The sequence below is a fragment of the Ictidomys tridecemlineatus genome, chromosome 4 (assembly GCF_052094955.1).
Source record: "Ictidomys tridecemlineatus isolate mIctTri1 chromosome 4, mIctTri1.hap1, whole genome shotgun sequence".
Taxonomy (NCBI): Eukaryota; Metazoa; Chordata; class Mammalia; order Rodentia; family Sciuridae; genus Ictidomys; species Ictidomys tridecemlineatus.
The window spans coordinates 128,695,185-128,717,954 of NC_135480.1; the positions used below are offsets into that span (position 1 = coordinate 128,695,185).

General features: G+C 38.0%; 1 long non-coding RNA gene across 3 annotated transcripts in view; it reads right to left on the reverse strand.

Moving 5' to 3' along the window:
* Positions 1-317: 317 nt before the first annotated feature.
* Positions 318-22,770, reverse strand: part of LOC120889776 (uncharacterized) — an 80,138-nt gene continuing 57,685 nt past the window's right edge. For all 3 annotated transcript variants that reach the window (XR_013438026.1, XR_005733884.2, XR_013438025.1), the window contains one exon: positions 318-1,731. This is a non-coding gene — a long non-coding RNA (uncharacterized LOC120889776). The remainder of the gene's footprint in view (positions 1,732-22,770) is intronic.

A 22,770-nucleotide genomic window follows, 5' to 3' on the forward strand; every position in this document is an offset into this window, starting at 1 on the left:
CAGATCTGTGGCCTTCTTGGAGATGTCCCCATTGTCCCACCAACTGAGTGAGCAATCCATCAGAATGCACAGCTTACAGGGAAATAGATGCGAAAGCTCATTTCCTGAGAATGCTTGCCTCAAACTTCCCCAGGTCTTTCTTAAAGCAAAAATCAAGGCCAAACCACTTCCATTGTTTCCAATATCTCAAATCTCCTGGTTGCCAAAACCCAAGCACTGTCCAACAAAAAAGTAAGTCAAAAAGCCAAGCAGAGCATGCCTTTCCTGAGTCTCCCCATTAATCTCATGGTCTAAGTCACCAGAGACCAAATTCAGACTTTAACAGAGCCATGTTTTGTTTTTATTTTTGTTTTTAATCAAAAGAGACAATCACTTTGGACAGTTCCTAGACAGTTTCTTATAGAGTAAAACATACACCTACCACATAACCAAGCAATTGTACACTTCGATATTTACACAAGAGAAAGGAAAACAAACACCTGCACAAAATCTTACATATAAACATTCATGGCAACTCTGTTCAAAATAGCCCAAAACAGAAACAATTAACATTCGTACCCACAGAAGACTAGATAACTGTAGTAAGCCCATACAATGAATTACATCTGAACAATAAAAAGAAACAAACTATTGGTATGTGCAGGAATATGAATGAACTTCAAGAATATTATACTAAGTGAAAGAAGCCAGACCTGAAAGAATATATACCATACGATTCCACTTATGCAAAGTACAAAAACAGACAAAACTAATTTATGGTGATAATGATCCAAATCATAGTTGCTTTTCCAGACAGGGATCGACTGGGGCAAGGGATAAGGAAACTTTCTGGGCTAAAGAAAACGTTCTGTATTTCGGTGGGGATGATGATGATGTGGGAAAACACATTCGTCTAAACTTAGAAAACTGTACACTTAAAATCTGTACATTATGTTGTATATAATTTTTGAAAATAGTTTTTGGAGAAGTAAAAAAGAAAGAAAAGAGGAATCCCCATACAGGCAAAAAGAAAGCAGTGGTGTATGGTTTCCATGGTGATTTAAGCTCCATATTGGGTCTATGTGTTCAAATAAATTTTTATTAGCATGGGATTATTGAAAATCATCATCAGCCAGATGACAGCAAAAAAGATGAAGAGACAGACCTTCCAGAAATAATGTTCCCCGTGATTTTTTAAAAGCGCATTTTTCAGTCATTATCTTGAGAGAAAACAAGCAGCTGGGTCTCCTAACAAAGAGGTTTAATAGGATCCTGGAAAAAGAGGGGAGAAATTGAGGTGAACAATGCCTGTTTCTGTGCCAGTCACACAAAACCAAGCCTCACAAGGTGAAGCCAATGTCCCCTCTCTGCCAGTAACATCGTAAGAGGCATAACACTCGATAATGAGGGTCCCCTAATTATTGGCGTGATTGGAAGCATATTGTTCAAAACATTCTAAAACCTGAAATTGCAGCAGCAAATGCATTAAGGCCCTCACCCTCGTCTGTGAAAATAGACGCAAATGCAAAAGGAAAGAAGATTCGCAGTCTTTGGGGTCCCAGTGTGCATTGTCCGTGCTCTCCCTCTTGATTCTTTCTGCCTTCCTTGCCATTTCAGATTCATCTGGTCTTGAGTTTCAGAGTTTCCATGTGATCTCCAGCCTAGTTTGTTCTTCTCTTACCTTCTCCCCAGTTTTACACAAAATCAGCAAAATACAAGTAATAGGTGATTTGTAAGGACATCATGGAACATCTGAAAAGCAAAAAGAGGGAGGTTTGGGTTTTGTTTAGCAGGATTTTCTCCTCGCCTGAGACTACACACATATATGCTATTTAATTGTAAAATTCAGATGGTGGACGATGGAAAGAGGGAGTCCAGTAACAAAGAAGCACAGAGACGCCTTCTAAATTCTACTTAGACTAAATTAACTATGTGGGCAACAAAAAAAGGTGCTGCTTTTTCCTTAAACACATATATTAGCAGAGATGCAGGCTAAATAAATTCCGTTTTAGTGGGAAATGAATTATGTAAATGTAATTTACAGCATTAATTCAACTTGTAAATTTAATCCACTCAAACACAGAAAGGTTTCCGTGCAATGAATATTTCTGAGGTTGTTTAATATGTTAAAATAAATATTGAGCAGCTGACAGAAAAACATGTTCTTCGTCTCACAAAAGCTGTTTTGAAACAATAATTTAAGTGCCTACTGAATATTTACAATCATGTGTTTTAAACTCAGCTAAATTTTTTTCCTAAAATATGTCCAAGCAGCAGGCAGATTCTAATGACAAACATTTACGAGTTCGAAGCCAGTATCAGCAACTTAGTGAGACACTGTCTTTAAAAAAAAAAAAAAAAAAAAAAGTGTGGGGATGTAGCTGAGGGATAAATTTCCTCTGTGGTCAATCCCCCCAGTACAAAAAAAAAAAAATGGACATGCCAAGAACACTTTAGGTAAACTACTGCCATGAGATTTGGGAGAGAAAAGCACTTTTTTAAAAATAGGCCTATTTAAATATGTCATCTGGAAGCCTGCAGGAAACACACATAGGTGAGGAGTTTTATACCACCCCCAAAGCACTTGTCATTCACCATTCATGTGGCTAAAGCATTTTAATGGGAACAGGAGTGAACGATTTAGAAGTGTTTTATTTAAGAATGTAAACAAGACTGTGCATTTTAAAAAACATAACAAAAGAGTGGGACAAAAATAACTCATTTTCCTCTTTGGGGGAGAAGAAAACCTGAAGGATTTATTTGAAAGATTACTAGCTGGGAGATCAATTCATCCTAGTTTTGACTTGAATATGGAGACCACAATGTTTACCTGCCACCCTTCCCTGAATGTCCTTTTTCTGTGGCTTGGGTAGGATTATGAGACAAGAGTAGTTCACAGACTCCAGATTTTAACTAAGAAAGTCTTGTTGCTTTTTATATAGGAAATGATCACCCTTTCTCACATTCATAGTACCTAACCAGAAAGTTCCCTGAGGTAGAAAATGGAGGCCCCATGAATGGTTTCTACATGAATTTCCTCCTTCCTCAAGTTCCTGCTGTGCAGACCTCTCTTGAAGCACCAATTACCAACTCCTTAAAAGAGGCAGAGACTGTCTTATTCATTTATTCCCCACAGATTCTTGTCAGGACAGGTAGGTTCATAGTGGGCATTGGTGAATTAAATCCATCTTCTCCCTCCAAACCTTTAGTATTGAATTATGCCCACTGCTTTATTCTCAAATGCCTTTGATCTCTAGGACCTATAGAGAAGGAAAAGGAAGACTTGGTAAAATATCTGTGCTTTCAAAAGGTGTCTACTGGGAATACAGTCACTCCTCTTATCCAGGGTTTTGCTTTCCACAGTTTTAGTTAACCTCAGTCAATCATGGTCTGAAAATATAAAATGGAAAATTCCAGAAATAAACAATTTATAAGTTTTAAATTATACACCATTCTGATTAGTATAATGATGTCTCATGGTATTCCATTCCCTTCTGTCTGAGTCATGAATCATCCCTTTGTCCAGTGCATCTATATTGTATATGCTACTTTCTGATTAGCTATTTAGTAGCAAGCACAGTTATTAGATCTGTGGCAGTGTCCCAGTGCTTATGTTCAAGTAACCATTATTTTAGTTAATAATGGCTCCAAGGCACAAACTTTTAGGACATTGTTATTATAGTTGTTTTAATACTAATTACTGTGCTTAATTTATAAATTAAATGTTATCACAGGTACTTATGTATAGGAAATACATTGTATTGAGAGAGTTCAGTACAGTATGTGGTTTCAGGCATCTTTGGGAATGTATCCCAAAGATACTATACAACTTTTAGCCCCCACTCTGGATTTTCTTGCAAAGATGCATGATGTGTAACAGGAGCAAGAACAGACACAGAAACTTGATAGATAAAGACATCTCACAGAGCTCATTATATTTGGAGAATCTATTGGGGGATCCCTGGATGTGGGTAAGCCAGGAAAGACAGAAATAAAAATAAAAAATCTTGATAAAGACCAAAAGATTCTTTTTTAATATTTATTTTTTAGTTGTAATTGGACACAATACCTTTATTTATTTATTTTTATGTGGTGCTGAGGATCAAACTCAGGGCCTTACACACACTAGGCGAGCACTCTACCACTGAGCCAACAACCCCAGCCCCAGGACCAAAAGACTCTTAAAGCAAGAGTTGAGTTTTTTCCAGTGACACATCTATTACATATTAAAATCAAAGATTTTTTTTCTTAAGATCTGCTATCTTGAAATTTTAATAGAACTAATTGAAAAAAAACATGATTTAACATAAAAATTATCTCCATATATAGTGCTTTTTAAGAACATGTTATATGCAAAAAAGAAGCAACATTTATTGCCAAAGTCCTTTTTATTTTGAAATAGGATCTTGCTAAGTTGCCCAGGGTAACCTCAAACCTTCAATCCTCCTACATCAGCCTCCCTGGAAGATGGGATTACAGGCACAACCATTGAATCTGTTAAAATTATAATTTTAAAAGATTTTTTTTAAAAAAAAAAGAGCTAACAATCTTAAAAGCTAACTTGTGGTAGTTTTTAACTGGTCAATATCTTGGTATTTGTAATATTTCACAGTTTAATGCCCAGACTTTAATTGCTCCCAACTGTCACTGTGTTTGTTCAGGTTGCATACTGAACAACTCTAGGGACATCATTCACATAAACTGCAATGTGAATTCTAGAATAGTGAAGGGTACAAGCTGCACAGGAACATACAGCCGCCCTCAGTTCCCTCACAGCAATTCTGAATTAGAATATTGTTCAGTCTCACACAATCAGCATTTAGTAAGCTAAGAAGCACTTGGGACTCAAATTTTTCTAAATCCAAAAATTCCTTTGAGCATGAATCCTAGTTTCTGAATAGGTAATCAAATGTGTATTAACACCAAAAAAAGTGTGCTTTTACTTTCACAGAAGCAAGCTTCACCATAGCCCTGATTGCTCTGCTGGAATCAGGGACATGAAGATGCTGCCAGTGGTGGAGGCGACTTCCATGCGTGAGCTTCCGGACGGACATGCATTTTCAAGGGGAAGAACAGATCTTGCAGCTAATCACTTTCCCTCCACCCAAATGCTGAGGCTGAAAAACACTAAATCTGCCTTTGTCCTGGGTATCCAAGGACAGATAATGTTCTGTTGAAAATGTTTCCAGTCTTTTGAACATGCATATTTGTGTGTGTTTAGAAAACAACTCTGCAACGAATCATATAAATAATAGAGCAGTGCAGTATATGTCTCCCAGAGAGCTCAGGAAGCGTGGAAGGTATTATCTCATTAGGGCTGACGGCTGCCTCGGTGATGCAATGGAGTAGTAACCTCAGTTGAACTGTTATGTGCTTTAGCTACCAGAGGAAAGGGACAAATTTAAATTCTCCACGGAAGCTGTGGCTGAAATACGATACTGTGAGTTGAGCTGGCCGAGTCCTTACAACCAGGACTCCTGCCCAGCATGCAGGAGACAACAGCAATTGTCAAGGGCAAGACCAAAGCACTCAGGAACTGGTCAGAAATCACCTGGACAGCATCTTTGAGTTTGGGTGGGCTGGCTGGGAATGGAAGGGCAGAGCAGGTAGGAATGACTCAGGTGGTTGGCAGAGCCACAGTGACCAGACTCCTCTTCTGGTCCCAGAGTGTAATTGAGCCTTGTGCCCTGCCCACATCACCTGTCCCATGCTGGGCAGTGGCTTCCAACACCAGCACGTGCACTCACTCCCTCCAGCCTTCCTCTGGCTCTTGGAACCAGCTCGGTCTCTTAATAACAGGCTGGAAATGCCATGGAATTAACACCCTCTGGAGCAATTGTAAACACCCAACTCTCTTGGCACATGGCATCACCCCCCTGCCTTCAGCTCCAGCTGTCCACAAAGGAAACTCACTTGAAAACATACCATTCTCTGTCTGCCTTCCCTCCCTTACTTCTCCACTCCTCTACCTATATTTCCTTCAGCAACTTATAGCAGCATGTGCTTCTAGAGGACCCAGATTAAAATAATGACCCATCCAAGAGAAAAAGAAAGAAATCTTTGAAGCCACAGATGTCCCTTTCCGGATTACACCTGCCACTTCTATTAGTCCCACTGAGGCAGAGACCTCCTGGGTAGACTCTCTGGGCGTAAGGTGTCCACAAACTCCTACCAGGCAGTAGACGTGATAAACAGCAAATAGTGTTGTTTATGACTGTGATTAATTACACCAATAGCATACAAAGCAGAATCAACAAAGGGAAAGAGTACAGGGGACAAAGTAACGGAAAAGGGCACAAGCTTCTGAAAGTCCTCACCCAGTGGAGCCACACAAGATGCACCTATTTTTTTTCCAGCAACGGGTTGTGCCACCACAGAACCGTGTGCACATGCTCACAGACCAGACATGCCTGAGAGTCCGTTCTGGGGGTGCTCCACACTCTCTCGGACATCCACAGCACGCTGAAGAACGTACCCTTTGTTGTGTTTCTCGTTCCCTGTTTCACCTCCCATCCCACACCTTATATCCTCAGATCATTCCCCAGTAAGTGCTAACACCATCCACATGAGAAACAGTTAAGGGAAAAAAAAAAATCCAGGGCTCCTTAATGCCAAATCTAAGAAACCTGTTCCATTTTATCAACTGGAAAGCATTTCACCTAAAAATACTTCCCTGAAATATATTTAGATATCTCCTACTCATCCTTTCTTTCCAGGCTTGACTAACAAATGCCAGCATTCTGGCTTCTGGTATGTGCTTATGAACAAGGTGCACTGCCTTGCGGTTAAGTGCATGAGATGCCAGATTCTAAATCCTGCCCCATGCGGCCTCTCAGAATCATCTGAGAACTACAGAGGGGCTGCCACAGAGCACGCACTGAACATATGGGAGGTTCTGCTATTATTTGGGTAAGAGGTTCCATTCCAAGCTGGGGGAGGGAGTGTGGAGTCTATCTAAAATGTCACCCACCTCCACAACTTCCTCCTTTCAAGTGCTGCAGGATGAGAAGTCAAGAAAATGCTGTCCTGAAACCATCTTTGGTCTTTTAAAGTGCCGTGGAGAGAGGATGTTCTGCTTCATTTTCTACATACCACCTCGGCTGAAAGAGACCTGGATGACACAGTAAATGTCAAGTGCTGCTTAAGGTGCTGGCTAATGGCAAAGCTCACAACCTGAGAGGGCAGAGAGACCACAAGGAGCTAATCCTCTTCACTTTGTTTATATCTTTAAGGTCTGCTGTTAGCCCCTGCCAATGGTAATGCAAAAACTCTCCAGCGAAAAGAGGATGCTTAAAAAGTCACGGCAAGCCAAGCTTGGTGTTACACACCTGTAATGCCAGTGGCTCAGGAGGCTGACACAGGAGGATTGCAAGTTCAAAGCCAGTTTGGGACACTTAGCAAGACCCTGTCTCCAAGTAAAATTTTGAAAGGGTTGGGGGTGTAACTCAGTGGTAGAGTGCTTACTAGCATGCATGAGGCCCTGGGTTCAATCCTCAATACCACATGAAACAGAACAAAATTCATGACAAGATAGACTCTGTATAGAACAGTCAAAAGAGCATGGGGGGAGGGGGTTAGAAAGACCCTTGACTAAAATCTTGGTTTTGCCTGTTAGTAAGTGTTTCCTCTGGCAAATTTATTTTCCAAAGTGGAAATGCCACTGCCTTCTTCACAGGTTGTAGCTACAATTATAGACAGCAATAAAAAGGACTTTTCTCAGCACCTGGCACAAGGGATTGCTTTTATGACAGATAACCCAACAACTTAGTATTACTTATTTTCAATCTCTTCTGCCTTGGCCCTTCTAGAAATGTTACTAAGAAGAAACAAAACCATCTGATTAGACTTTCTCTTTTTATCCTTCTTCCTTTGTCTATTTAAGACTTCAACTAATGGGAAAGTAGCCAAAAGGATGTAGAATAGAAAAGAAAAGAAAACAAGAGGTCTCAATCATCCACAAATTAAGTGTGCTCTTCTAAGTGAGCTGAACTTTGTGCAGCATCAAGTAGACAGATACTCAAAATGAAAAATATGCTTTATTTGTGAATCTCATCAAATCTTCAATTAGAGGCAGTTTTAGGATCAAGCAATTTCACTGGCACATGAAGGAAGACTTATAATTAAGTATTATGCCCAAGTTAACCCTTTGGAACTACCCAGATGTAAGTAATCTGGGTGGCCAACTGCTGATATGAGCCAGTAGCTGTTTTCCCCTTCTTCCATAGCAATTGAATTTCTTGCTGAACATATGATATCCCAAAATAAAGACTATATTTCTTACCCTCCCTTGCAGATAAATGTAGTTAAGTTCTGGACAAGGAAATACAAGAAGTGGTATATGCAACCTAACAGAAGAGTCCTTATAGGGAAGCCTCTCTGCTGGCTGGAATGTGGACATAATGGCTTGAACTGGAACAGCCATCTTGACCCATGGATGGCTTGTACTAGACGGGGGATGAATATGGAACACCATGGAGAAGGAACACAATACTTCCTGGTATTATGAATAATCACACCAATCGTGGACCATTTATTCAGACTTTCACATGAGAAAAATTAACTTCTATCTTTTTTCATCCACTTATTATTTTGTATTTTCTGTCCCTCACAACTGATTATAATCCTAACTAATTCAGTCTGGATGTCACAGATACAGAATTGGCTATGAAATGTTGAATTTCTTGAATGTGTTGTATGCATCCAAATTGAGCATTAAGATACATTAGCTTGATTTCCTGTGTTTGTTGGTTCTACTATTAGCAGAAATTTCACTTTCTGAAGCAACAGAAACTATGTTGGTTATCACTTAAATAAAATTTGCTTTGCATCTATAAAAATCTCATTTATCTTCCCATTTGATTCTTGGGAGATGTGGATATTTAGTGGGTCTTTTTCCCTTGTTGTACATAGATGCTTTTCTTGGGCAAATATGACCATCTTTTCCAACAAATAAAAATCCTCAGAAGATATTTCCAGCTTTGTAAAGTGAAATAGGGGTGGGAGTGGATAGTTTATCTCTCTGTAGCCACCCAGTAACTCAATCCTCAAATGTTTTTCATTTGAATCAGGCCTCCACTGTCTCATTCCTGCCCTTCTTTGTTTTTTGTTTTTGTTTTTGTTTTGTTTGTTTGTTTGTTTGTTTTGTGGTTTTTGTTTCTGCTGGTTTGCAACAGGCACAGTTATCTGATAACACTAAGAAAAACTAAGAATGCTTACCTCCCTTCCTGCTTTCTTTCTTGTTTCCTTCCTTTCTTTCTTTCATTTTTTTTCTATAAAGACTTTCAGTGATATACCCCTTTGAAAGACTAAGGAATTAATGAACTTTTGGGAAGAAGAAGATTCAAACACATCAAGCAAAATCTTTCAGGGTTCATGGACCCCAGGGAGATTTGTTAGGAACCATAGGTTAAAAATCTGGGTCTTTGAGTTTAGACAGAGTTGGATGCTGCCTAGTTTGAAGGAAGCCTCAAGCTCCAGCAGTAAGTAATTATCCACCATTTACCATTCGCCCTTTGTGATTTGCCTAGTACCTGCATGCCATTACTTACCATTTTTGTTTAAATTGACTCACCTTTTAAACTTAAGCTTCAGTAATAGCCATGAAATCACAGATCTGATGGTCAATTCATATTTTTCCTAATGTTTTAAAATGCATGGACATGGGCTGGCGTTGTGGCTTAATGGTAGAACACTTGCCTAGCATGTATGAGGCACTGGGTTTGATTCTCAGCACCACATATAAATAAATAAAATAAAGGTACATTGACAACTAAAAATAAATAAATAAATTTAAAAATTTTAAAAATAAATAAAATAGCATCTTATTTTATTAAATGAAAAGTATATGCCCAAGTGCCATTGTTTTAGTTTGGGTTGAGACAATGATTACAGATCATTTATTTGAGAGGTGTCCCCAGGAAGCACCAATAGGGGACTGGGAGAAGGGAGAGAAGTCAACACTGGCAGCAGTAAAGAGCGCTGGGCACTGGGCACTGGGCACTGGGGCTGGGTCTCCCTAGGCATTCTCTGAAAGAGGCCCAGTTGGTGCCTTGGAGTTTTATCCACCAACTCCCCTTCTTCACCATTTGAAGACAACCCCCATGGGTGTGTGTCAAGGCGAACTGTTTTTAAATGCAAGTGTATATTTGACCACACCAATCATCAAATAAAAACAATTATTGCAAAAAGTGTTGGGTGTGTGGGAGCACCCCAACTAGAATTCAGTGTACACTAATTAAACACTATAAGCAAATCACACAATCCTAGGGCAACCAAGAGACCCAAAATACCTCTGATGCCATGTGACTTCTCTTATTGTCCTCGTCTGGTGGTCCTCACCAGCTGATAGCTGGATGTCAGGGAATGGTGGAGTCGGTCCAGGGATGGACAGCAAGGTGGTCAGTCTCACCAATGTCCTTGAAGCAAAACTCTTCAATGTGGCAGGACTAGCAATTTAAATACAGTTCCAAGTTGGTGATGTACATTGGTGACTGGTTACACCCACTGAAAGTCAATGTCCATTGGTTATGTCCAGTGAGGTGATGTAATTGCAACTGGTATGTTCTTTGCACGTGTCCATGGAGCTGTACTCCCTATCAATTGTAACCAGTCTTTGCTAAGTATGCCTATGGCTAGTGCCCCTTACAGCTCTTTATCAATCGCAAACAGATATGACAAAGCAGTTCAGTGGCTGCTGTTCCTTAAGATCAGAAACTTGGTGAGTCCCAGCATGTCCCAGCATGTCTATGGCAGATACTCCTTACAGTGTGGGCATGAACTCCCTGGCACTGCAGGCCTGCTGGTTGGGGTGGGCCAAGTCAGCTTCTGCAATCTAAGAAACCCTCAGGAAGAGAGTTACAAGAATTTGCAATAAGAAGCCATCAGCATAGAGGGGAACAGCAAATACCAAGGAGTGCCCTTGGGACATGAACTGCATCTGCTACAACTACCTAAGCTCACTTGCACATTTTCATTAGATTATGTGCAGCACTTTAGGAAGTCCTATCCAAATAACCTTAAACAGATGTTATTTTGGCATAAGAGGATATTTTGATTAGGTGGGCTAGGCATCTCTCTACATATAATTTTCAGAATGTCACAAAAGTTCCTCTCCAAAAGTAGATCTCTTTTTTAGATTCCTTCTCCCCCTTCACTGTTTACTTTCTTCTTAAGGTAAGGTGTTAAAGTATTTTTAGCTGCGAATGTATCTGAGAAGAATAAAATGGTGTCATTAGCAGCCAATAGTTTAGATGTCATTAGCTTAGCAGATGAGGTTAAGCTGTAAGACTCAAGCAAATATTTGTAATTATTTTCATCACATTCACTTTCCTCCTGAGAGTGTCAACCCCACAGGGGCAGAAGCCACACCTGTTCCACACTGTGTTTGCAATGTGCCTGGCACACAGAAGAGGGTAGCCAACTTTTATGGAATGGATAGATGAATAGATAAATAAACAAGGGGAGATGGCAAGTGTTGACAAAACAAAGAAGAGAAAAAGAAAAAGGTTAATACTTCTCATTCTTCTCCCAAAATGGCAGGGATTCTCAGTAGAAGGTCAAGTGGGAGATGCCAAAGATCTTGGTAAAAAGGAGAGTTATGTGCCACAAAACTCTCTATAAGAATGTTTGCCTATTTCAAGTCAAACACCAAAAAAAATCATTTGAGGAATAAAGTTTTCCATTCAGTCTACCTTCACAGGAAAGAACATTTCTAAACATCAGAAAAGGATACTAGAGCAACTCAATAATATCATTTGCATCAAACTGTGATTGTGACTTTGATATCACAGTCTTGATTCATATTCTGTATCTTTGTGAACACTGGAAAGTTTCTAAATGAGTAAACATGGGATAAATTATATTTGTCTACTGATTGAGCTTATATATGTACAGTACTTAATGCAGATCACAATATCGTGGACGAGATGTTATCCAATGAGAGATTCCATTCCTAGATCCCTTAATCAGAATCTCCAAGAGTTGGACTTGAAAATCTGAACTGTGAAACCCTCTGTGTGTCTCTTTGAGGTCAATCTGCATCTGGAGATTTTTGCTAAGGAAGGTACAAAGATGATATTGTCAATGTAATTTTTTAAGGGGGAGAAGAGATATCAGGAATATAGGAGGGAAAACAATAGAATAGAGGAAGGGAATCAGGAGAGAGGGAAAATGGAAGGGGATGGAGAAGTACAGGGGAATGAAATCTACCAAGTAATGTTAGGTTCATGTTCAAATATACCCAATTAATCCACTTACATAATAATGATAATGCAGTAATTAAAATAATAATAATAGAAGGAAGATCAGTAGAGTTGAACAAATGGGAGGAAGAAGAGGGAAAAGGGGAAGGACCTGGGAAAGAAGATTGAGCAAATTATGTGATGTTCAAGAACAAATATGGTGTAATGAATCCCACTATTATGTATTATTACAATGCACCAAAAACAAAATAAAAGATGATATTGTCATTTTCACACAGGAATGTGTACTCTCAAGTGGAAGGGCAAGATATAGATGTCAATCACAGAATATAAATTAGATGACAGATAGGTGTGGTAGCCATTGATTTTCTCTTGGGAAGACTTCATATGGGAAGCAGTATTTGATCTAAACCATGGCAGATAAACAGACTTATGATGGGGAGGCCAGAAGTAGGGCTAGGTGGATTTAAGGAAGGAATTTGATTAAATTCATAAAACTCAATAAGAAGCTTAACTTTTAACCATAAGATCACAGACAATGGAAGAGACTTTAGAAATGCCTCTTTTGGAATGCAGGACTCAGAAGGATAAAGAGACCAGGATCAGCACTCACAGTCAAGTTACCATGAGGACATGCATGAAAACTTCCAAATCAAGGTTCTGCATCCTGCCCCCCCAGCCTCCTGTTGGTCTGGCCACAGAGCTAGGAATGTGCTCGGCTCATGTCCCTGAGAATGCACTGCCATATGGGACCAGGTGTCAGGACTGGCCTCCTGGGGGCCAAGCAGCCCACAGGGCCATCTGGCAGGCTTTCCACCTCTCAACAAGGCCCTGTTTCACTTTAGCCTGTCACAGAATCTCCAGGAACAATATGCTGGAAAGGGTAAGAAGAAAACACACACACACACACACACACACACACACACACACACACACGCACACAGTAAAAGAGTAACTTCTAAGACATTGCGACACCCCCCTTGTCCAGGCTAGAGTTGCATACTAGGGAATTTCTGCCAGATTCTTTGCATATTTGGGCTTGTAACAAACTGCACGTGCTCATCTGCATTCACCAGTGAGAACCTAATGGGCCACCTTGTCAGTGGTGCCCGGCCATCCGGACACAGGAGCAGGGACCCACTAATGAGCATTCTATGTCCTGGCCAACAAGGGCTATTCCTGGAGATGAAAATGCAACTTGATCTGATTTGCTTGTTCTGATTTAAGGTCGCAGCAGCTGCCCCTCCATGGATTGTAAATGTGTAACAAAACTGGTAATGTAAAATTTGTATTGAAACATAATAAAAAAGTACACAAATTATAAGTGAATCATATAACCATTCCCAAATAAGAAAAAGAATCTAGGAAAACTACTAGCAGCATCCCAGGAAGACCACTATCCTGACTTCTAGAACAATTTATTAGTTTTACCTGTTCTTGAAATTATATTAATGGAAACATAAATGATCTTCTATCTTCAACATTTAAAATACATGGATGGTTAACTACAAATTTCCAACAAAGTTGCATGCAAGTTTAAAGAAATTAGAGTAGAATTCATACTTAACTACAGGGTTTATTCTAGTGCAGGCAAGGAGAACTGTTTGGCTGGAATGTCACTCTCAGGAAGGGCCTCAAATTTAGACCTTTGACATGATTTTCGAATGGTGCTAATGTGCATTTAGATAGACACACTGACAGGACTGGAAAAATAGGCCCATCATACAATATTAAAGCTAAGATCCATTTCTGGACTACGTTGCCTATCATGAATTAATATTGTAAAGAAATCTTTGGTGAAATCAAAATTAAATGACCTTGAATTTTTTGTGTGGAAAACATTAAATAGTTATATGCAAATAGGATGTATATATATATATATATATATATATATATATATTATATTATATTTTGGTAACCCTATGTCAGGTTTCTCCACTTTTAATATATTAAAGTCTCAAAAAATTAGAAGTGGCCATGCCTCTTCCAATTTCCAAAAAGGGTCTTCATAGCGATAGCAAAAATGGCACTGTGTATTGTCAACAAAGACCCTGAAGACTGGAGAAAAAGGAGGTGGCTAGTGGGGAAATGATATCTTTCTCTTCCCAGCAACTTCTGCCACAGAGAAGTCACTTTGTAGTCCTTTATTCTTGTGGCTGTTATGAAAATAAGTTCCTATAGTACTTGGAAAGATATTTATGAATCTTTTCACTTTTAATTCAATGGATCATACCTGCACACTTGCCAAATTCCCTTTATGCTTTAAATTTTGCCCATGTTTCATTGTTGTCAAGATATTCGGCCTATTGTAAGAATTCTTTTAACGTGTCATTACATGATACAATGGTCTGGGGAGGTACATCTCAGTGCTGCATGCTTAGGTCACCTGTGTCAAAAGGACCCAGGATCTTGTCACACATGCTTATTCCTGGACCCCAACCCAGTCTCCTGAAGCATCTCTAGAGTTGGTGCCCAGAAATACACACAATGGGTTCAAAACCAGCAGCTTCTGCATCACCATATGATTCTCCTTTTAAGGAACTGACTAGATTTCTGCCTTTTTTAAAATATTGATATCTGTATTTCAGTAGTGTTTTAATAGTTAATTTTCTATTGCCATAACATAATACCTGAGATTGAAAAAAATATAAAGGAAAGAGATTTACTTTGGCATGATTCTGGAGACTGGGAAGTCTAAGAACTAGAGGGAAATTTCTGCTTGGTTTCTGGTGAGGGCTTCCTTCTACATCAACTTTGGCAGAAAGCAGAAGAGCAAGTGGGTATGTTCAGAAAAGGCACAGGAAAAGCTCACTTTATAACCACTCACTCTCAAGGCAAATAATACATTCCCTGGAAATTAAAAACTAACTCAATCCCCTAAGACAGATTTATCCATTTATGAGAGCTCACTCCTGTGATCCAACTGCCTTGCCTCCCAATGTTGATGCATGGGGGAATTAAGATCGCAACACATGAATTTCTGGAGAACACAGTCAAACCACAACAAATGGTGCAGTCTGCATGAGGATCCATCATAGAAGGGAAGACCTACACTGGAGCTCAGAGAAGCAACCAAGTATGAAGGTTAAAAACCAGATCCCTAGATGAGGATCCAGCTCAGTGCTTTCCTGGCAGCACATCCTTAAACTCAACCTAAGCCTCACTTTCTCTTTTATAAAGTGGGAAAAGTAACACTAACTCATAGAGTCATTATGAGAATAAAATTTTTAATGCCCATTAAGCACTTAGAGTATGTCTGATGCATAGTAAACAGTCAATAAGTGACATCTATTCTTGTCATTATGATTAATTGCAATTCAGGTTTTTAAAGTGCGAATAGCAAGAAGACTCTTGACATTCAAGTAATTTAACCAGATTTTGAAGTTTTATTTCAATGTGAAATGGTAACATCTAAAGACTGCAAGTGTAAGCTAACTTTGTCTATACTGCTCCTGGGAATGCACCATGATATTCCAGGGAAGTAATCTGACCATAGTTAACAAGAGCATGACCAAGTTATTTTCCTGTGTTCAGGTCTTAGCTATACATTGTAAAATTGACCCATATGATTGTCATATTTTTGATGCTATTTTAAATGTCATTTAAGAACTATGACCAATTTTTTTATGTATTAACCTTGTATCCTGCAATCTTACTAACTTGTATATTAGGTCTGGGTATTTTTGGAAAATTACTTTTGGATTTTATAAATTAATTTTTATCAGTCTACAAACACAGTCTTACTTCTTTCTTTCCAATAAGTAAGCCCTTAGCGCATGCCTGTAGGCTCAGGAGGCTGAGGCAGGAAGATGGACAGTTCAAAGTTCAGCAATGGTGAGGCACTAAGCAACTCAGTGAGATCCTGTCTCTAAATAAAATACAAAATTGGGCTGGGGATGTGGCTTAGTGGTTAAGTGCCCCTGAGATCAATCCCTGGTACCAAAAACAAACAAACAATATGTAAGCTTATATCTCTATATATACATATATAAAACAAAATAAATATATATATATGTGTATATATATATATATATATATATATATATATATATATATATATATATATATATTTTGGACATATTACATTGACCAAAAACTCCGTTACCCTGTCAAAGAGAAATGGCAAATGCCAACATCCTTACTCTGGTTCCATTCTCAAAGGGAAAGCATTTAAGTGTTTCACTATTAATAGGATGTTGGCTATAGGATTTTCATATATGCAGGTTACCAGGGTAAGAAAATTCTTCTCTATTCTTACTTTCTTGAAAGTTTTTCTTTTGAATGAATGTTCAATATTGTCAAATGCTTTTCCTACATTGACTGTGATACATGATTTTTATTTTTTAGTCTGTTAGTATAGCAAATTATGTTGTTTTGTTTACAAAAATTAAACTAACCTTGTACTCCTGGGATAAATTCAATTCCTCAGAAGGCATTATCATGTTTTATATTGCTGGATTAGCCTTGCCAATATTTTTAAGGATTGTTCAGCATTTACATTCATGCAGGGGAAAATGTGGATTTATTCCCAACGTTTTGCAGCAGGCTTTTCTCTAGCCCTAAGTAACACAAGTTAGAGCACAAAATGCCCAAGATACAAATTGCATTTCCTAGCAGGACTAGGCCATTGTCAATATTGCCACTTAATGACAGTCAGCACTTAATGACAGTGCACAGGATCTTACGTCAAATGTTTCATTCATTATAATGGTACAATAAATAGACTTCTATTTGGTGATTTTGCCAACAAATATTCATTTCTTACGAATGCATAAGTTTTCTCTATTTCATTTTCAGGGGCTAATTACTAGCTTATGTCATGTTTTATGTCTTGACCAAAAGAGTTATTTTGTGGCTCAGTGGTAGAGCACCTGCCTAGTATGTGTGATGCACTGGGTGCAATCCTCAGCACCACATATAAATAAATAAAATAAAATAAAAATCCATCAACAACTAATAAAAATATTTTAAAAACATTAATGCTCGCTGTGCTTTGTTCCCTGCTGTAAGTAGATAAAGTGATGTAAATATGTATAACTAACAACACTTATGTTAAAACATTTGTATAGTAAGGAAATAATAGAATCATAGTCATAATAACACTATGCAGTTTTATATGCATTTTTTTTGTCGTGCTGGGGATTGAGACCAGGGCATTGTGCATGCAAGGCATTTACATGCATTCTTATTTGACTCTTTATAACCCGTTTTCAGCATTATTATCTCATTTTTCAATGAAAAAACTAAGGCTCAGGAAATTTTCACATCTTTCTGAAGGAATTCTTAGTAAGAATCAGGGTTTTGAAATTGAAAATCATTTTTATATACACAGACAGACATAATTAATGACTTCATAACTTTTCCAAATTTTAATTCCAAAGGCTAGTTTAAGTCATATTTTTATGGCTTGAAAAAAAAGTTTTCATAATTTTAAAAATATATCTGCTACACTTTACTTCCTGCTTTACTTCCACCCAAAATATCAAAATATCAAAATACTCAAGTGTCTTATGTAAAATAGTATAGTATTTGCATACATCCTATGTACATCTCCCTGTATAATTTAAAGCATCTCCAGATAATCTATAATACCAAATACAATATAAATGGCATGCAAATAGTTGTTTTAAGATATTGTTTAGGGAATAATGATAAAAAGTATTCATAAAACAATTATATCTGTACTTAATATGTACAGATATAATTGTTTTACAAATACTTTTTATCAATGTTCACTTGAATCTGCAGATGCAAAACCCATGGATACAGAGGAAAAACCATACAAAACTGTTTCCTGGTAGCCATTATTTGTTCAAAAAGGCAAAAGAAATTTAGTTAAAGCAAAGACAAGAGAATTGGCAGTACTCAAATACTTATGAGTATTATAATTATTCTTCCTCAGTATGGTCTTAGGGCTTATCTCAGCCTAAACTGTTCTTTCAGGTCTTAAATTTCATGTTCCTGATTCTCTCAGCCATTTCACCTCCAGAATAAACAGCTCCTCCTCCTCCTTTAAAGATTTTTTGGAAACTCCACTCAGTCAACAACAGAGTAGTCCCACTTCTTCATTTGGAGCCAAACCACAGGCTGCCAAGTCCCCCAGGGTGGGGAGATCCACCAGTCATCATTCCCAGTCATCATTCACTCCAGAGAGTGTCCAGGGGCAATTATATCAGTCACCTGGAAGATCTGTTAAAACACAGCTTGAGGATGGAGGGGTGGGAATCAGAGAGAGGCTGGATAATGGGTACCAAAATACAATAATAAATGGGAAGAATGGGTTCTAGTGTTCTACAGAACAGTAGGGTCAATATAGCACACAGTAATTTAATATGTATTTTTAAATAGATAGAAGGAAGAATTTGGAATGTTTCCAACACAAAGGAATGATAAAAGTTTGAGGTGATGGAAATGCTAATTACTCTGACATGATCAATGTATACACATTGTATACATGTCTTAAAATATCACACTGTACCCCACAAATATGTACAATCATTATATGCCAACTTAAGCACACACACACAGCTTTCTCAATCTCACTTCCAGAGTTTCTGATTCAGGAGGTCTGGAATGGGACCTTATATTAGTTATTGTTCTCTAGAGGAACAGAACCAACAGTGTATATATTTTATATATAATTATATGTATATATACATATAATTATATATATATATAAAATCATACATATATATGATTTATTAGATTGGCTTACACAACCAGAAGTTGAATAGTCCCACAATGACTGTCCACAGCCTAGAGAGCTGAAGGAACTAGTAGCTGCTCAGTCCAAGAAGCAGGAACAAGAAGGATCAATGATGCCACCCCAGTCTGGGACCAAAGGCCTGGAAACTCCCTGAAGAGTCACTGGTCTGAGTCCAGTCACTGTAAAGGGTGAAGGAACTGCAGTCTGGTGTCCTCAGGCAATTTCAGTAGCAATCAAAGAATTCGCTAAAGAAGAATGGAGCTTGTACCTGCTGCTGCTTCCTTGTTCTTCTAACTTTTTGTTTCATCCAATCCTCCAACCGATTGGACTGTGCTACCGACACTTAGGGAGGGTTTCCACTTCAGCTGACTGTCCCACATGTCAATCATTCCTAGAAATTTTCTCATTGAGACCTAGAAGCCTCTTAAACACCTCTTAATCCAATTAAGTTAACAATTCAGATTAACCATCACAGACCTGAAAATCATTTTTTTACAAGTCCCAGATGACCCTAATGCTTCATGGTGGCTCCAAAATCACACTTTGAGAACCTCTCAACTAGAGGAATTGGGTCTTTGATTTTTCAGCTTCTTTATTTTTCCCCAAAAGAATGGAAAGATGTTAGATTAAAAATTAGCACTTGAGAAGCTTGGTTCTTTGCTCTGTAGGCCAAAGAGCTGAAGAACTGAATGTTTACAGCAAAGCTGGTCTCAATATTTTTTATATCACTTTTATTGGAATATTTTTATTGTGATAGGCCTTTTTAGAAGAATATCTTAGGAAACTCTCTTTTTTGTTGTTTGTGTTTGTTTATTTGCCAGCTTAAAAATATATATCAGCAGTAAGTAGAATTGCAAATAATGTATTTTTCTTTTCTTTTGGCTTACCAGATTTTCCAATCTTTAGGTGTTAAAACAAATACAGTTGACCTCTGTCATACAAAAATGCAGCTGGTAAAAATCAAATGAGTTCATGTGATAAGTCCTCAGTGGAATCGTGGTAATGGGATTGATTAAAACAGGGACAGAACTTGTCTCCTTTCTTGTCAAAAAAAAAAAAAAATCAAATGAGTAAGCAGAGTGTGTTGGTCCAGGCCTGTAAATCTAGTGACTTGGTAGGCTGAGGTCAGCCTCAGCAATTTAGTGAAACCCAGTCTCAAAGATAAAAAATTGAAAGAATTGGGAATGAGGTTTGGTAATAAAGCACCCTCAAGTTCAAACTTCAATACCAGAATAAATAAATAAATGGTTTTGTCAGGTACTTTAATACAGGCACAGAAAAGAACCAAAAATTTTTCTAGCTTCTCTAAAATCTAAAACATTTAAGAATTTACCTATTTTTTAACAAGTCCTACCCTCTTCGGCCCAAGTCTCCACCTTACATTTTACCTTGGAACCTGACAGCAAATCAACCAGTAGAATGGCAAGTTCAGGTCTCTGGCCTGACTAATGTGGACTTCCCAGATGACTTCTTCCCCAACCATCTTGCCTGGCAATACTCTTCCCATTATCCTTGTCTCCCAGACCTTCTGGAGCAAGAAGTAGTGGATGCCAACTTCTTTGTGCCATATCCTCATAATCTCTTCATGAAGGAGAGCTCTCCATTGACCCACTTTCTTTTTTAAAATTTTATTTGTTCTTTTTAGTTATACAGGACAGTAGAGTCTACTTTGACATATTTATACAAACATGGAGTATACTTTATTCTAATTAGGATCCCAGTCTTGTGGTTGTACATGATGGTGGGATTCACCATAGTGTATTCATATATGTATATAGAAAATTTACGTTGGATTCATTCCACTGTCTTTCCTACTCCTGTCCACCCTCCTTCCCTTAATTCCCCTTTGTCTAATCCACTGAACTTCTGTTCTTCCCCCTCTCCACCCCCTTGTTGTGTGTTAGCATCCACAAAAAGAGAGAATATAGGACCTTCAGTTTTTAGGGATTGGCTTATTTCACTTAGCATAATAGTCTGTCTCCAGATCCATCCATTTACTGGGAAATGTCATAAAGGCATTCTTTATGGCTGAGTATTATTCCATTGTGTATATGTGCCACATTTTCTTTATCCATTCATCTATAGAAGGGCACCTAGGTTAGTTAAATAGCTTAGCTGTTGTGAGTTGTGCTGCTATAAATATTGATGTGGCTACTCTAGTATGCTGATTTTGATTCCTTTGGATATATACTAAGGAGCAGTATAATTGCATTGATCCACTTTCATTCACAATCTCAAAAAAAATTATCCCACCAATTCATACATTTCATAAATTTACTATAACATATTAGGTTGCTGAAAAAAATAACCAAGATAACCTCAGCTTATTAGTAGGGGAAAAAGATAACTTTTGTCCACTTATATTTAATATGTATTGGGGTAATATTTTATAACATGAAACAATAAAAGCTGATTCTTATCATCTTCTACTTCTTTGTCTATACAAAATCATACTGTGGGGCTGGGATTGTGGCTCAGCGGTAGAGCGCTCGCCTAGCACGGGTGGGACCCGGGTTCGATCCTCAGCACCACATAAAAATAAAGGCATTGTGTTGTGTCCATCTACACCAAAAAAAATAAATATTTTAAAAAATCATACTGTTCTGTCTTTATCACTCTGGCTAATTTTAACAGCCTTCTTTTTTTTCTTCATTTTTTTTTAGATGGCAAGATGCAATATTGAGTTGAAAATTAAGGAAAGGTCTTGGTATTTCACATGCAATGATTTTTCTTCCTGACCAATTCACTTTAAAAATCCAAATGGCAAAGGTAATTCTTCTCTGGCCTGAATAAATATGAAGATCTGAACTGCAGAACAGTGGTAAAGCTACCTTCTCTTGATTATTGTTAATTCATTGCCACATTAAAATGCATGCAGTCTCTTCCTCCTACCCCACAAATTGTGCCTGAAACAAAATAATGATTCTGCTTTGTTGAACAAAAACATCATCTAACTCAAGAGAAGGTTTTTCTTAATGACCTAAAATATGTGTTTTTCTCTAAAAGAGGGAGAAATTTAAAAAGCAGTGACAACATCGTGTTTTTCCAGAAGATGGTAATTAGAAATGAATTAGAGTTTCCGACAGAGTGAAAACAAGAAGGCCCCTGTTTACATCTTACACTAACTACAGCCCAGGCTTATGAACCTTCATTATCCAAGAGCCGTCTCTCAACTATATCCTACAAATGAATGTGATTTGTAGCTTTAGCTCAACTGAGATTTGAGATATGTGAGTGGGTTTTTTTTTATTGTTGTTGCTGTTTTCAATCTTAAAAGGGACTGTTTCATTATTTCTAAACCAACTACAGCATCAATATATACATATTTGGTAGTTGGTAGCATATACTCTGGGCATTACAGTTAATCATTCAACCAAATGGGAAAAGTAATTTACAGAAATAAAATGTATATGAAAAGTCTGAAACAATAAGGGCATAACTCTCTGGAAGGTCTTCTGTCATCATTTACACCTGAGGGCTTTGGTTCCTCTCCCTCCAAGATACCTATATATGCTTTTGTAGCCATTGATCCAGCCAATCTCAACCACCAAACCCCAATGAACAGCATGAAAACGGGGAAAGTTAACGATTAGAAGATGTCCATTTCCACTTTGGTCAATCTAGTAAAAAAAAAAAAAAAAGGAAAGAATTGACCCCTACAGCTTCCAACAGTGAACACTCTAGCAGTAGCAGGAAAATAGAAAGCCACATGTAGAAGAAAGATAAAATTAAAACCAACTAAACGAAAGATTAAGGCACATAGTTGAGAAGAAAGTTTCAAAAACACAATTGAATTACAGAGAGTGATAGTCTAAGATTCTTGGGAAAGAGCCAGAAGCTGTACAGCAAGATAGAGAAATCAAGGAGGGAGAAGGGAACATGAGC